Source organism: Vanacampus margaritifer, chromosome 1, assembly GCF_051991255.1.
Source record: "Vanacampus margaritifer isolate UIUO_Vmar chromosome 1, RoL_Vmar_1.0, whole genome shotgun sequence".
Lineage (NCBI taxonomy): Eukaryota > Metazoa > Chordata > Actinopteri > Syngnathiformes > Syngnathidae > Vanacampus > Vanacampus margaritifer.
Window position 1 is genome coordinate 32907306 of NC_135432.1, and position 17158 is coordinate 32924463.

General features: G+C 39.6%; 1 protein-coding gene across 2 annotated transcripts in view; it reads right to left on the reverse strand.

Annotated features, from left to right (window-relative positions):
* pacsin1a (protein kinase C and casein kinase substrate in neurons 1a) overlaps positions 1-17142 on the reverse strand; it is a 33232-nt gene extending 16090 nt beyond the window's left edge. Inside the window, exon 1 of one of the 2 annotated variants that reach the window (XM_077549333.1) lies at positions 16683-17142. The gene's annotated coding sequence lies outside the window, so the exon portion shown is untranslated. Of the gene's footprint in view, positions 1-4148; positions 4315-16682 lie in introns of those variants that run through there. The other variant, XM_077549338.1, reaches the window with a different exon arrangement.
* Positions 17143-17158: the final 16 nt, after the last annotated feature.

A 17158-nucleotide genomic window follows, 5' to 3' on the forward strand; every position in this document is an offset into this window, starting at 1 on the left:
TACTTGTAGTTTACACAAGTGTCAGCCACAACGGAATTTAAGACAACAATTGCACTTTTGGCATTGCAAATGTGAAGTTTAATTGATTGCTTTGAATTCATTTGGACAGAATATTTACCGATATAAGCTACTTTTATCACCATCCTGCCAGCATGGAGGTCTCAGAGAAAGTGGGCATGTGTTTAGTCCGTATAGGCGTTGCGGGGGTGGGTCCGCACCTAATGTTGTCATAAAGTGACCTGCTCGTTTTCTCAGGTTGGGAGGGGCTGGTGCTTGGAGAGCAAAATGACCTAGAATTTCTCATAGAGGAAATGTAGGAAAACACCACTTCGGTGATGATTTTGGTGAGGAATTTGCATTTTAACATGGCTAAAAGCTAAAAAAAAAAAATAAAACATTTTTTTTTTGTTTTTTTTACATTACTATCCCTTTAAATGTTTGCAACAATCCGTGTTACGGCATAACGAGTTACTGCTGCTACAGTTGGTGCTGCTGAAACAGGCTGGGGCTCTTGCAATGCCATTTATCAACAGGAAAAAAAGTGTATTGTGAAATAAAGTGCACATCGAAACTATGACCACTGTCCTGAACGATTACATAAACGTACACACACCGTACAGTATACTGTATATACAGTTCCCTCAGTATTGGAATGGCAAGGTCAATTCCATTTTTTTTGTTTTGGATAATAAGCAAATCATTTCTTTCGCCACTTTACTTCACTTTGGCAGAGGTTAATCATCTTGGTCTCATCAATTCATAAAACTTTGCTCCAAAATTTTTGTGGCTCATCTCTGTACTTCTTTACAAAATCCTATCTGGTCCAAAAAACACAAGCTCATCTGTGATGATGGTCACAGCAGAAAGAATTCTGAAGTCGACAAAATCATTTTGTCAGGCAATTTACAGAAAAAATGCATCCAAACTAATCAGAAGAAGCTTCATCATGCAACACGGCAATGACCCAAAACACATTGCCAACATAACAAAGGACTTCATCGGGGGGGGGGGGAGTGGAAGGTCTTAGACTGGCCAAGTCAATCGGCAGACTTTAACTCAATAGAGCATAAATTTAACTTCCTTAAAGGCCTAGTTACACCAGTTTCCAGCAAATCGTGGGCATTTGATCACTGTGATTGGCTGTTAGCTAGCGAATCAGCGCACGGGGCAAGAAGAGCAAGTGACAACGCGGATAAACAGTACTCAACTCAACTTTATGGTTTTTCAGGACAGCACACGTGAATATTTAAGTCCCCCATAAAGAGGATATGATTAGATTTCAGCATGATTTCGACAAGAAGATTTGCAAAGTCGTTTAAAAAGTCCCTGGATTGGCTGACAACCAGTTTAGGGTGTACCCTGCCTACTGCCCGAAACCAGCTGGAATAGGATCCAGCGCCCCCTGCGACCCTTGTGAGGACTAGGCGGTTAAGAAAATTAATGGATAGATGGTTTAAAAAGTCCTTATTGTATTTTGGAGGTCGGTAAATGACACAGCACAGCACAGTGACAGTTTGGCCGACTTCAAAGAAGGTGCCTTCAAAGCTGTGAACAATGTGGTAAATAGACATCGTTTACATTTAAATTTGTTTTTTGTTTTTTTTAAATAGTCGCCGTTCCTCCACCTCGGCCCGATGTCCTCAGAAATTCTATCATAGCGGTGGACTACCCAGCGACAGTGCAGGTCTCTGTCAGGCAGAGGAAATCCAAGTTGTTGGAAAGGAAAAACTCCCTCAAAATAAATGTCTTGTTTGTTAATGACCGCGCATTTAACAGCGCGATCCTTGTGGGAGCAGCAGGGGTGCATGGCCCTTTCATCCGGCGGTCTCGAGGAAGCTCCTTCAGAAGCTGGAGGTCGGCACCGCGTCCAAAACGCGGAGTGCCCTTTGCACCGCCGAAACTTTTCGGGTGAACCAACGATCGGTAGCAGCCAGGAGTCGACAGGGTCCAGAATGCTCCACAACGGAATACATCCATGCGCTGCCAACACCGTTATGAGTTGTTTTTATATCCTGCCCCCGTAAAGAGTTTGCCGGTTGCCTTTAGGAATAATGACTACCGCCGCCGATGGTATGGAGTGGAATTTCTTCTCGCGCATGCGCTGAAGGTACGTCTATGTCGGTGCAATGTGTATTTACGTCATTTTTCTACGCGACGTGCCAACGTCTGGGCCGACGCCACAGGGGGTAGGCGTCGGTCACATTTGGCTGACGTCGGATTGGTGTATGTAGGCCTTCAGAGGAGCCTGAAAGGAGAAACCCGCAGAAATAAACAAGAACTGAAAGAGGCTGCGGTAAAAGTCTGTAAAAGTATTTCAAATGAAGAAGTCAATGGATCGCAGGCTTGATGCAGTTGTTCCTGACTAGAGTTATGCCACCAAATATCGAATGCTATTCACTTTAAACTAATTTCATAATGTCTGTTGATGTCTGAATAATTTTCTGATTGAAATTGGAACACAAATTTCCACTCATTTTCACGACATTACTGATAAAAGTGTGGAAGTATGGACCAAAAGTTTGTCAGAAACAAAAAAAATCTTCAAAAATGTAAACAAAAAAATATTTTTTTTTAAAAAAAAAACATTTTGGGGAAGTCTGGAGCACTGGCAAAAGTAGGTAGACATAACTGTGCCCTAGTGCACAAAGCAAGGCTCATAAAAACATACTGTAATTGTAGACAGAAAAGATTTGCCATAAACACACTCCTAAACCTTGTGGACAGCCTTTCCCAGAAAAAATGAAGTTGTCATAGCTTCAAAGGGTTGACCGAGGTCATATTGAAATCTATGGATTAGGAATGGGATGTGATTAAGTTCATATGTTGTCGCTGGGCTTTTGTGATCATTTTTGTTGGCCGGTAACTGACTGCTGACTGAAACATCAGATATTTATGCAGACTTCAATAGAACAAAAACGAAACATTGTGATATGAGTCTTAAAGCCCTCCACTGAGTTCATACAGATTTATTTTATTGATGTATGAGGTTGGTGTAGCAAAGTATTTTGACAGACCTGGAAAATAACCTAAATAATGTCTCGGAAAGGCGAAAGGGGGAAGCCAACCTTAAACATTTCTTGGCAATAATGTGTTATATGTGACCTCACTAGTTTAAAGATGACATTCTGATTAATATTAAATTTGTGGAATATGAGTTTGCAGCAAAATCCAGCCGTATTTATCAATATCAGAAGGCGGCCATTTTGTCACTTGCTGTCGACTGAAGATGACATCACAGTTGCTCAGGGCTCAAGTAACGACCAACCACAGCTTACCTGTTTTCTGAAGCTGAGCTGTGATTGGTTGTTAGCTGAAACCTGAGCAACTGTGATGTCATTTTCCCTCAGCAAATGTCAAAATGGCCGCCTTCTGATATTGATAAAAATTGCTTGATTTTGCTGCTTAACTCATAGTCCACAAACGCAATATTAACCAGAATACCAACTAGTGGGGCTGCATAGAGCATATTATTGTCAAGAAGTTTTTGGGGTTTAAACTGCAAGCCCGGAGATATCATTAATGTTAGCTTGACCTGTCATGACAAGAAAGCCTAAAGCAGCCTCGCAGTTAAGCAGTTGTAATCTCAGCAACCATCTCAAGGTGCTGGCCAAGCTCTCTGTCCATCGTCCAATCAGCGTCTGCATTTGTGACGACAACACCAGGTGATATGGAAGCCAGTTAAGCTTTAGAATGATGCAACAATCCACTAAGAAACCAAAGAAAGTTGTAAGAAACTAAAATGAACTCTGAAAAACAATTATGTCACTGTGACTGTACATTTTGCACATGTGCATACTTCTGTAGGTGGAAAGACAATAAGAAAGAACTAAAGAGTCAGTCACAACGTACAATTTATACACGACTGATGACTCACAACGCTGCAAAGCACAAAAACAAGGCATCCTACAGTTCTGGTAGTGTCATGTGTCCCAAGAGATAGAGACGAGAAAACAATAGTGGGAGGTGGTACTGCAAGTGTAATGAAACATGAAATAATTTTCCTGGCTTTTCATGGCTGAGGGAGTTGCCATTACGTCAAGTTACTCTTTCTAATACTACTCCCTATTCATCACCATAATGTCCTATTCAAACTACAATACATCGAAAGCCGTGGATGTAACTAAAAATCATTGTGCATATTCACTTACCATCATTGCCTCCATTATAGAAAAAAAAAACATACAAGATTTGAAGATTTTGTAGTCCAAATGTATCCCTCAAAATGGGTGATCTTAAAGGTAAAACAAATGTTAATATTGACCTCTGTTGCTGAAGTGAACCCGGAGAGGACAAGTGCGACCAAACAAATGTGTCTCAGAGGCTAAGGGATAATCCTGTGCTGTGCCACTTGAATAGCTTTAGAGGGGGAGGGAGCACGGTGGGAAAAAGACGTGGCTCGAACAGAAACACGAGGTTGTCATGCAAATTAGTGATGGCCATGCAAGCAACCCTGGAAGCATGGCAGAGTGGCCATGGCAACTTCATTCAGAAATGAGAGCAGCAGTACACAATTTGTATGTACCACATGTCATGGAGCAATAAAAGACTGAGATTTGAGTTAATGCCTTTTGTGTTATTTTCTTTCTTTCTTTTCTTGTTATCAAACTACAATTCAGAAGTTTGTGCTGTCTCAACATCATGATGTTAAACACATCAAATTAGAGGTACAGCAATTAATTGATTAATTGACAACTAATCATTTATCAAATTAATAATTATTAACTATTTTAACTAAAAATTAACTATTTTGATAACTGATTAAACATTTAAAAAAATTGCCCATTTTTTTGACAAATGTCACGGGCCAAACAGAATCATAATCAATATGTCAGTTTGAAATAATGTCTATACTAATGTCCTGTTTTAGCATAGAAGGATGGACATTGAAAAATGTTTCTTATGCCATACTGTATATGTAGTCTTCAATGAAGCTAACACTAGTACAAGATTTGGACTGCAAGCACAGGAGAAAACGCTGAGCAAATCCAGAAGTAAAAGGAACTGTTGAGCAGTTTGATGTGTTCCTGACACATTTGAGCGTCCACCACGAGCCACTTATAGCACTCAATGGAAACCACAACAAACACATAAGCTTGTTACAGTAAGAAGATTTCATAGAGATGAACTAACTTTACCTTGCTGCACATTAGTCCTTCTGACTGCTTAGACAAGAATGGTTGAGAATTGAGATGACAAGGTAAGTAAAATATTAGCTACTTATGTTGTGGCCAAAAATGTGCACAGGCGACAATCTGTTAGTTTTTACTATGTGGGTGCTGTTTGAAAGGCGGAAACACCTTTGTGTGTCCACCCAGGGCGAAAACAGGACACACTAGGCGCGAGACAGAGGGAGGTCTTTCATTCAGACATGGGCTTAGGCAGAGCGACACGGGGGTGACAGAGACAAACAGGGTGAGACAACAGCGTCTGGGTGGTGACAAGCAATGGAGATTGGCATGGAGGCGAGGGAGGCGAGGGACAAGCGGAGGGACGGCAGCTGGAGTGAAGGTGTGGCTAACCCAGGGTGGAGGTGGTAACATGGTGAGGAAAACGGAGATGTGATTGGTCTCTCGGTTGTTGCCAGGAAACAGAGCTGCCTGGTGGAGATTTTGCTGCCATTAAGCTAACCGTCCGAGTGACGACGCACTACGATGATGTATAGAAGCATTTTCCTACTGAATATTAACGTGTAGAAACACAGTTCAATCAGGGAAATAAATATTTATTTTACTGTATAATAATTAAAGAAGGACAATTAGTCAAGTTACTCTTGGTCTAATTAGTATTATGTCTGTTTTGTAAAGCAATGGACGTTTTGCTCCACTTGACAAGTTTATGTGATGTCTTGTACACATAAAGACAGATTCTCGCAGTGGTTCCCAACTGTTGTCACTCTGGGATCTGTATCTTTCTATTGTTGCAAAGTTGCAACTCCTTTTATAGAAGATAATGGGGAAGTTAAGTAAAAAATAAAAATAAAAATAAAAAACTCTTTACAATATGTTCTATGCAGCACCACTAGTCTAATCACTGTATTCTGATTAATATTGCATTTGTGGAATATGACTTAAGCATCAAAATCCATCTGTTTTTAGCCATCTCAGAAGCGGCCATTTTGCCACTTGCTGTTGACTGAAGATGACATCACAGTTGCTCATGACCAATCACAGCTCAGTTTGCAAATCTCACATGACCAAACTTAGAAAACAGGCGAGCCGTGACTGGTCGTTGCCCCGAGCAACTGTTATGTCATTTTTAGTCGGAAGCAAATGGCAAAATGGCCGCCCAATGAGATGGCTAAAAACGGGTGGATATTGCTGCTTAATTCATATTGCACCAATGCAATATTAGAATGCCATGTTTCAAATAAGTTTGACATTCCGCCAAAAGCATATTGCTAGCTGAGGCTGAGCTGCACTGTATTTGTCTACACTCCCTAGAAGACAAGGACAGTTTATTTCTATAGCACATTTCATACACAAGGCAACTCAATGTGCTTTGCACCTATACGTGTAAACAAACGCAGCAGTTGACATTCACAAGCAGAGCAGAGAAAACAAAAGTAGCTTAAAATTTACTAAAATAACTTACATTGACAATGTTAAAATATTAGACAGCAAACTTTAAAAAAACAAAAAACAAAAAAACACTTAGGGTAAAGGTTTTTTTGTAAGATAATAAAAATAAAAATAAAACATGATTTAAAAACGTTTAAAAGACCTTAATCAAAGCTATAGGAAAAGCAAAGTTTTTAACCTGTATTTAACCTGTATTTAAAAGCATTTACACTATAGTAGTACTCTTTTATTCGCTAATTGTTAGCCTATCAAACTGCCCCATGCTAACTTGTGTGTCTGGCTTTCGAAAGCAAGGTTTTGCTACGGCTAGATCGCGTGTTTCTCTTGTTAGCATGTTGTTTAGCATACAGTACTTATCAATGACTGGAAATACGGGAGGCCGCCGTTTTCATCACACCACGTATTACCATCAATGTTTTCAGATAGTAAATTAGCAAAATATCTGATGACATTGCTTCCATTAAGCCTTTTCTTTGCGTCTATGCGGGCTTGTGTTGTGGCTCACATCTTAAAAGCAGAACAGTAGCCTATATAGTAGAGGTCGGGGGATGACTCAGCTACCTTATCAGGAACGCCTCCAGCAATGCTACACCAGTCAAGGATCTGCATTCTTTGTACTTTGTCAAGGATTTTCCCTCATGTCTTCCTTGTAAATAAATAGTATTTTTTTCTGAGTCAGTCTACAGTATGTCAGACAATTATTCACCAGTTTGTGAATAAAAATGTAACTAATGAAACATTTGCTGTTTTTTAAACAAACACTGAATGTGTGACAAACGAGGTATCAATAACTGCATTTAAGTCAACGACATTCCACACACGCACCGCTGCATCCCTCTCTTAGCTTGGCCTTGCTTTTTTTCTAACTCTTTTAGAATATCCAACTAGGGGGAAAAAAATTAAAATCCCATCTCGTTTGCTAACAACCGGGCATATGATTAGCAAACAGAAGCAGACAAAGGGACTTCAGGCAGCCAAGCGACACGGAATTAGTTTCTGCTCGACTAGCATGCTTATCACCTCCTTTTGATTTTTAACTGATTGTACATACCAACAAAACAAAACACATTTAAAAACAATAAATTTAGTGTTATAGTAACACTGTACAGCATTATGAATAAGTCATGCTACCAATTCTTGCGCCCTTGGCTAGCATGTTGGGTAGCTAATGCTAGTTTAGTAATGCTAGTGTTGCTTTTGTTGAAGTTGGACAGCGTTTGTTATGACTATTTATCACAACTATGCACTTTGAATAAACAGCTACAAACGATAGTCTTTAATGCTGCTCAGACTAATTACCATTGATGTCTAGCTCAGTTTCCTGTAACTGAAGTAATTTTGTCGTTAAACGCAAAGCAATTGAGTAGCTAGCCAAGCAGTGCACTCTATTTTGCATCAGCTGCTTCAAAACAAGCTTAATCAAGACATTTCCACACAATCTGCAGAATTCCTCTATCCCTAGTTGTTGCACGGACACACATAAAACCAACTGACATCATGCTAGTCAAATGATGTTAGCGTCAGAATAATATTTGCCTCTAACTGTCCACGTGGACACGAGATACATGCTGTGCACATGAAGATAGATGGGCATACATAAATAGACGTCTAATCTGCATTGATGACGAGTACCCAGCACCTTCTTCACCCACCCGTGTATTACATCATCAATAGGTGACTTTGCTCAACTATCCACACCCACATTTGCATTTGAGTTATGATTGCACCCAGCGTCCCGCATGATGCTGCAGTGGTTATGTAACCAGCAAGGCTTTGCCACCAGCCTCCCAGTGACAGCATGGAGGAGGTGAGAGGCGGTGGGGCAGACAGTGTGGTGGGCAAATAGAGATGGACAGAATAGCAGGATGAAGGGGAAACAGCGTCAGTGTGATGGATGATGATGAAAAAATGATCTATGACAAAGCAAGACAATGATGTTGTGGCTTTGGTTGGGGTTTTGTTGTTGTTTTCTGGCTGGGTTTTGTTATCTTTCATGATCACTTCAGTTGTGTTTTCCTTGTGTTTCTTGTTGATGATGATCATGTATACCTGTGCTTGTCATCCCACACCTATGTGTTCAGCCAATCAGTTATTAATAATAGTAATTAGTTGGTGTGTATTGTCTCCTGTTTTTGTTTGAACCACTCCCTGTGTCCAAATTATCCAAAAGCCGAATACTTACTTACACATGCATATTTACTTACTTGCATATGAATGGAGTTTGGATGCTGCCTGTCGGTAGAGCATTGACCGACAGTCCATGCATGTGTTAGTCCGTGCGTGTTGTCGAGTCGCGCCAGGATTGACGTCATGCAGCGGACAAATTCGTCCTTCACAGGACCGAGCCTTGTGAATTTGGACACACCCTTTGTCGATCCATTGTCGTGTCCATGTCTTGTCTCATTTCCTCGTCATGCCATTTGATTTTGCTTGGATTTAGTACTGTTGTTTCCTGTTGGCACCTTGTCCACCACCTTGTTTTTGTTTAATTAATAAAACCCTCTTTTTTTCTTTTTTTTAACTTTACCTCAGCCTCCTCACTCTACTTCCCTGCTCTTGGGTCCACAACCACAGCTAACCTGACAATTAGCCCTACTATTAATTTGCTATCAGTCCGGCGTGCTCTTGCCTGAAGTCAGTCCGCAACCCTCATGAAAACAAGCAGTGTGGAAAATGGATGTATGTGGTGGAATTAGATGTGCACCAAATAGAGATGACAAATTTCAGAAATATGGGTCAAAATGTGAATTAATGTCAAGGAAGTCCTTCTCAACATGCACATTTGTATCCCTACACTATCAGACAAAAGGTGCTATTTTTTGTTTTAACTATATATATATATATGTATATAACAATATACAACGAAAAGTCCACAGCTGCGTGCTTTTTAATTATTATTTTTTTACTTAAGCACATGGGATAATGTGCCTTGTACTTGTTTGTAACCTTATATGCAAACAAAAGGTACAGAAATTGTATTAGCCCATTTTTACCATTTGTGTACCTTTTCTACCCATAAACAATTATTTGTACCTCAGGGTGCAATTGTGAGCCCTAGTTAGATTGCAAACAATTGTACCTTGGAGAACAAAAATGTACTCCGCCAGTACCCTTTTTTTCTGAGAGTGTAAAGTGGAAATACTGTAATGGGATTTGAAGTGATTAATACTGTCGAGTGATTAGAGGAGAGAAGAGCGAAAAAAATTAATGCTGTAGTTAAATTATATTTCATTCAAAAATATTTCTTGTTCTTTTTCTCATTATTCTCAGCATGACGATTATTTAAGATTTATTCTGCAGAGTCACTAATTACTCAGTCTCAATCTCAGAATGTGAAGTTATATGATATATTGTTGTAAGCCAAACATTTGCAATCAGCATTATATTGTATCTGAAAAAAAATCCTAGATCTTGCTTCACCTTCATTCTTTAGCTTTTTCTGTGTACTAAGTGTCCACAAGAGAGGTTCATGATGAAGGTATGCATAAACTTGAAATAAGGCTCATCTAAGAGCAAAACATGTAGCCAGGGGCGTAGCCAGATATTTTTCATTGGGGTGGCCAGGGTGAAACCATGCCTCATATAGGGGTGGCCATAAGTTCATACCTGAAATGTCTAAATAAGTGGTTCTTAACCGTGCAGCCACACCATTCGCATGCCGACCTTGGGCTGCGAGCACCGACTAGTGGGCTGCATAAAATAATGTGTTATGAATTCAATACATTGGAGCTGTTACAATTGTCAATGAGTTGCTCAGTTACTATAGAGCTTTCTGCCACTTGGCGGCAATAAGGCAAATATCAGTTACTGACCTGTACAGAATAAGTAGAAAAGGAAGCCGAACAGCGAAAATCTCGACTAAGTTAAAAAGAACCCTTGTTTTGTTTTTATTATATTGTTTTCTGTGGTTCTTATTTATTGTTTTATTGTGTCCTTTTAAAATATCAGCTTGTTCCTACTGTACAAGAATGATACATCAAACTTCTTCTTTTAGTCTGATTTTACACACATTTATTTGTTTAAAACACTGAACATTAAACATACAATATATAAATAACACAACCAAGTAAATGATGCCTTTTCGTGGCCTAACATAGGCTGACATTCACATGGACAACTTTACTAAACTGTGTCCACATAATGTAGCCATTACAGACAAACCTCCAAAACAACTTAGATGTGTTTTTTGGCTTGCCTGTATGTGCAATGTAAATTTGTGACATTACGAGGATTTGTAGCCAATTGTCACACACTTATTCATGTCATATAGAACCAAAACTAAAAAGTGTCATAAATCTCCTTTTAGATGAGCAACGGTGAAGGTGAAATGTTCAACTTTTACCATCTGGGTGTTTACTGGCAAAAATAATATCAGCGTTAATTACTGCAAGCAGGTAAATGACTATCTTTTCCATTCAAGTTCTTGATCGGTACCTTTTTCCAAAGGAGTTATTAACTTAATGTTATCATTCCTCAAATGCTTCTAACTGCATCCTTGTGTTTTTTCGAAGCATCATGCCAAAACTTCTCAACCAGCAAACGGGAATATTTGGGACTATAACCTACCTTCTTAACCTGTAGGAAAACAGGTTCCCATAAATCGAGGAGAAATGTCGGTTGCCTACAGGGGACATCGCGTCAGCATTTAAGTGTCCTTGAGTGTCCTGAAAGGCGCTATATAAATCTAATTTATGGGTCTGTTAGGCAGCGATTTGAGGAAAATACATGGTTCGCTATTGGCAAGGCACTAATTAGAAAAGCTTACAGTACGCCATCTTTCCAGTGAGTAAAATGTGTAATATTTGGGAACGCAAAATCCTGTTTGTTTATTCATTTTAATTATTGTGTGCAGATGATATTCCCTTAATAAGCCCACTTAAGCAAACATACACACGTTTAACTCCTGCTAACTTAAAGCTGCAATATGGAACTTTTTTTCCCCAAAAATTTACAGTAAGCTTTTTATTTGACCATTGACCATTTGACCAACACCTACACTCAATACTTATTTCATTTTCAGTTGTACAACCTGAACTGTACATATTTTAGTTTTACATGGCTGGGTGGCACCTTTAGGCAAAATGGGTACAAATCAAATGGGATTAAGAATAGGTGAATACTGATACCAGGTATGATTATTGGATCGATACCCGGCCTTATTTCAAGATATTGGTACAGCCCTCTTGCAGCCCTTTTATGAACAAGAACTACAAATTACTTTGTAGAAGAATAGAAAATGACCATTAATTTCATGCAATTATAAGGGAAAATGCTATAGTGGGATATATAGGTCTTTTTTTTTTCAAATTAGCTGTCATTGTTTAGTTGTTTTGTTTTTTTGGTGGGGGGTTTTATGCATCAAAAGTGGTCTCGGTACTTGGTATTGGTATCAGTGACTAATCAAGAATTGAGTACTCGTATTGGTATCGGTCTGAAAAAAAGTTGTAACGAACGCCCTTTAATAGGATGATGTTTTTAGTTCAATTGCTCCTTTCTGTCATTCTATTTTCTGCATTTCGATGTGAATAATAAGGACGTCTACGCAGCCTGATGACAAACGCCATATGCAGAAAATGTGGGACAGTAAATGACAGATGGACGGACTGACTTTCAGACAGAACCGCAATGAAGCTGACTCACCCTGAGATATGAGCAACAAATGCGAGCTACATCAAAATGCCGAGTCACTTCATTCTGCAGGTTTTATTCCATAAGGAGATCACTTTTTCCACAGGACATTGATGTGGTCATTTTACAGTTTGATGGCAACAAGGAACTGAACCTCAAGTATGCAACCACACAAAATGTGTTTACAATGTTTCCATAGTTGGACAGTAACAAATAAAGCAAATATGCTTAATACAACAAATAAGCAAGATATGCAAATAAACACCATTGATTATCTCACAAGCTTTTAGTTTAAAAAAGGAGAGCTGATTGCTGCAAAGTATACTCAGTGTAGTCCTGTCTCCACCAAGGACACAATCTTCCATGTGTGCTCTCTGTTGGCCCCTTTTTTCACACCCTGTCAGACACTGCTATCTCCACCTCTAACGCTGGAAATGCACTCACCAACTCTTTATAGTGCAGGGGATTTTGGAGGGTGTAGACAAAGAAACAAAAAAACGTTTTTCTTTTTCACATTGTCCTCTGTGGCCTACACCCATGATGTGATAACAACATAAAGGTCAAAATGAAGAGCCATGTTGCTCCATGTGACAAAAACAATCCAGGTATCTGACCTCTCCCAAGATCAAAACATGCAACTAAGAATAGAGAACTGAGAAGGGAGTATTACAAAACTAAAATAAATGAGCAAGCACCCTAGTGCAACAATGCCAACTATTTTGTTATGGAAATCATTAAGATTTTTCAGGATATTGGAAAAGTCCAGCTGAATAAACACAATGCTTCACGTCCACTGTCAACACAGCACGAGTATCTAATCATCACCTACACTTCTGCCAAGTATCATGGACATGAAGGGATGACAAGGAGCAATTAACAGGAGGGAGACAGTGAAGCCAAGCTAATTGCTAAGCTATTGTGACTTGTCGCAAGACATCCAAACAAGTGATAGGGTGATGCAGTGCACTTGTCACATTGGTCTGGTTGGAACTGCATTATAGTGGAGAATAACCAACTCTAGAACAGCAAAATTGACGTAACCGGACAAAGAAATTGAATTAGGACATCACAGCATACGTCAGCCGAGAGGAGGGGCCAATAAGGTATATTAATATGATAATTATTTATAATATAAGATCAGATAACATTTATTAGTTACACATTGGGAGAAATTTGCATCGCTTCAACAGCAATAGTACAGAAAATATATATTTTTAAATATTATACAAGACATCTGTACAAGTGCATTGCACAAACTGGAAACACAACAGTCTATCAGCAATGTTATTTGTTTGTGTGCAAAAAAAAAGAGTGCTGAGTTTCAATTTATAATTTTCAGATCTGATTACAGTAATCTGATTTAATAGACTTGCTTTCTTCGCTACAGATGAAAACAAAGCGAATGAATCCTCCATAGACGCAAAAAATATTAGCGATTGCACATTGAAATCTCATATAGCCTACTTTGATTCAGGTTGCAACTCTGTCCTCCAGTACAAGCACAATGCAATAAATACATTATCACGATAAACATTGAAGCCACAATATATCAATGATTATGGGTTTGAGTAATTTGAGACGATTATGTTGGGCAACTGAAAAAGTAGGCTATGCGTAATTCTTTTTATCATCTGCAACTACTGTCCCACTGTACCTTTATTGACAAAACCAAAATGTATACATCTTTTATAAAAGAATATGTAAAATTCAGACAAATGATGATGGAAGTGAATTTGTAGAGGTTAGCTCTGCTAGTGGCAGTCACATCACGTGTGAGATTCAGTGAACTGCAGTGGGAGAAATAAAGTCAATGAACGAGTGAATGCAAAAAGCAAATATGTGCTGATGATTCATTCAATGAATTCACTGACAGGTAATTGCCATGATTAAAAAAAACAAAAACAACAACATGTAAATAACATCCAGACAATATGAGTGTAGGTTGGTAGGTAGTAGCCTGGAAACCAGACTCATCGCTGTACCATCAGGTGCAATTCTGAAGAGGGTGGGGGCATTTCTGAGGCGGGGCAAACCTAACCAAACAGACAGTGGAAAGAACCAATCAGCGGAGAGCGGATATTTAGCATCTTCTGGGCACTTCATACGCATTTTGACCTAGTGTAGTTGCCGTAGTTGGTTAACAAGTATTGCTGACATTCTGCACATTCGCTGAAATGTGCATGTAGCATTTATCCCATGAGTCTTATCGGTGGCATTTTTAGAGACAGAAAATAACGTGAAAATGCTGCAGAGGAATCATGTATTCAAATGAAGTGGCCTTAGTGAGTGGCAACGTAAGAGGGCCGCTTCCAGTGGCATCAGCTGCTGGGTTTTTAAACGACTATGTGTTTCTGGACATAAAAAACTATGTTTAATGCTGAAGGAAACAAACTATCGTCTCTCCCGCACGCCATTTTGAATGGACTTCGACCACCGGAGAGTGACGTTGCTCACGCGAAATAACCCATTGCACGTTTCTTTTTGAACGGGCCGCACAGCGGTCAGCAGTAGGCTCTCCATCCACCCATTTTGATTATGAATTTTCAAGAAATGCGAAAATAAAACTAAATGGAAACGCTAGAAAGGGCCCAAAATTTGCAAAAAAAAGTGTCTACGCTTCGAGGGGGTGGATTTTGACGCATGTCAAAAAAAAGGAAAATTCTCATTTTGGCTATGGACACAGATTTGGAGAATAAACACTGACAAGACCGGATACACGTCACACGTTAAAGAAGCGAATATTAATGCAATTTTAGATGGCAAACAGCAACGAAACGCTACTAATTACAAAAGCAAACTTACACGATGTCATCGCACGGCGCAGTCGCTTCCTGTTGTTCTTCTTCTTTTAAATGACTTGTGGATCACATCTCTGTGATATATACCGCCACCTACAGCGGCAGAGTCCTCTTTCAATAGTCGCAAAAGTAGAACAGATGGAAACGGGCATAAGTCACACGTCCGTTTTGCGTATTTTCAGTAAATAAAAAAATTGACACAACTGGATGGAAACCCCACTAATGACAGCCTTTCCAGACCCACTTTCTTTCTTTCAAAGAGTGGGTGTGGCTTGCCTGACTAGGTAGGTCGGTAGGTCGGTAGGCAGGTAGGTGATAGATAGATAGATAGATAGATAGATAGATAGATAGATAGATAGATAGATAGATAGATAGATAGATAGATAGATAGATAGATAGATAGATAGATAGATAGATAGATAGATAGATAGATAGATAGATAGATAGATAGATAGATAGATAGATAGATAGATAGATAGATAGATAGATAGATAGATAGATAAAAGTAATCGAATCAATCACCCCCTCTCCCACCCCACCCCTAAAATAAAATGTAATTACCCTCCCTGATGGTATGGTCATCGTTCTCTCTCGGGGGCACCTTGGCCAAACGGAGCTCAGCATTCAGAACCTCGGACAGTTCCGTAGTAAGCGGCCTGTCCGTCATCTTTTGTGTCACCCTTTGAAAGACGACTGATTTCGATTGAAAGCAACAAACACATACGCCTATAGGGCAGCTATGCGTCTTCCGACGAGAATCTGTGTGATGTGGGGGGGACTAGTCTGCTGTTATTTGTGAGCTGCACCATTTCTTGCGGACAAAATGTTAACCAGCCCCTAAAACAGTGCACAGACCGTGTAACACACATCCCGCCTCATATAACAAACGCATAAAAGTGGCTTGTGGTTCGCATGGATGCATTTTTAGACGATTTTAAAGACCACATGCAGTAAAAACAGGATGTGCCTCCGTGCTGCTGCTTGTTGGCCGGAGATGCAAAAAAGAAAAACAATGACGCGAGAGATGGCTCCTCGCTGAGCTGTGACAACCAATTACATAACGGCACAGAGGAGCGCTCTCGTTTATATTCCTGTCCTCTACACAGAGAAGTCCCCCGCAAAAATATAACAGGCAGTAGGCCTGATTTTCAAACAACTGTTGTGTGCTTATGTTTCTCATTGTTTTCCCGTAATGGTGCTTATGAAGGGCAGAAATGGAATACAAACGGGACGTCTGTCCTCTCCAGACATGGCCACCATCTCCATCTACTACAATAACATGGCAACAACCTTTGAGGATGCCACTGGGCTATAGGGCACCTAAAGCCTATTTATGCAGGAAAACCCCCCAATGAATAACTGTTGCAGTTTGACCGAAAGAAACGCATCGATGCAAAAAAACTAGATTGCATTTATTTAAAGTTAGGTGACATAAACAGTCTGCACAATGAAACAATTTAATTCAGCCTGACTAGCAACAAAAACATGACGTGACGCAAGATGCTTCTTTTGAAAACAATACCGTATACAATGACGCATGCATAATTTAGAAGCTACATAATTGCCACTGAAAGTGCATTACGAAAGGATAGCATTGGCAAATGGCGCGATGCGATTCCTCTCCCCAAGCTTCACCAATGCGGAAGGATGCAATTATTTGCTCTCAAAAGTCGCTTACCAGATACGCGATGCTTGACGAGGTGCACCGAATCCAGATAGCCTTGACTGCAAATGATTCAGTATTTCCCCTTGCAGTGACAGAAGGTGACCTCCGCAAGACTCTGCAGCCTGATCACGATGCACGCAGGGAGAGGGAGCACAGCACAGGCGCGACGTGGGATGATGCCCCCAATGTTTCCTTTCAATGGACCACACAAAATTGACTGCAAGAGGGGGCTGGGCAACAAATTATTATTATTATTATTATTAGTTTATTACATTTAAATACAATTTAATTTCCAATGATAATCATTGTTACAAGCCGTCCGTCTCTTCTAGTGGGACCGATCACCTTTTCGATAAATATATATATATATATATATATATATATATATATATATATATTTATTTTTTATTTTTTTGCCTCGACTATATTTTATGTGGATTTTTCCAAATTGAGGTAAAGTAGGAGTTTCGACCATAGGGAGAGCCCCA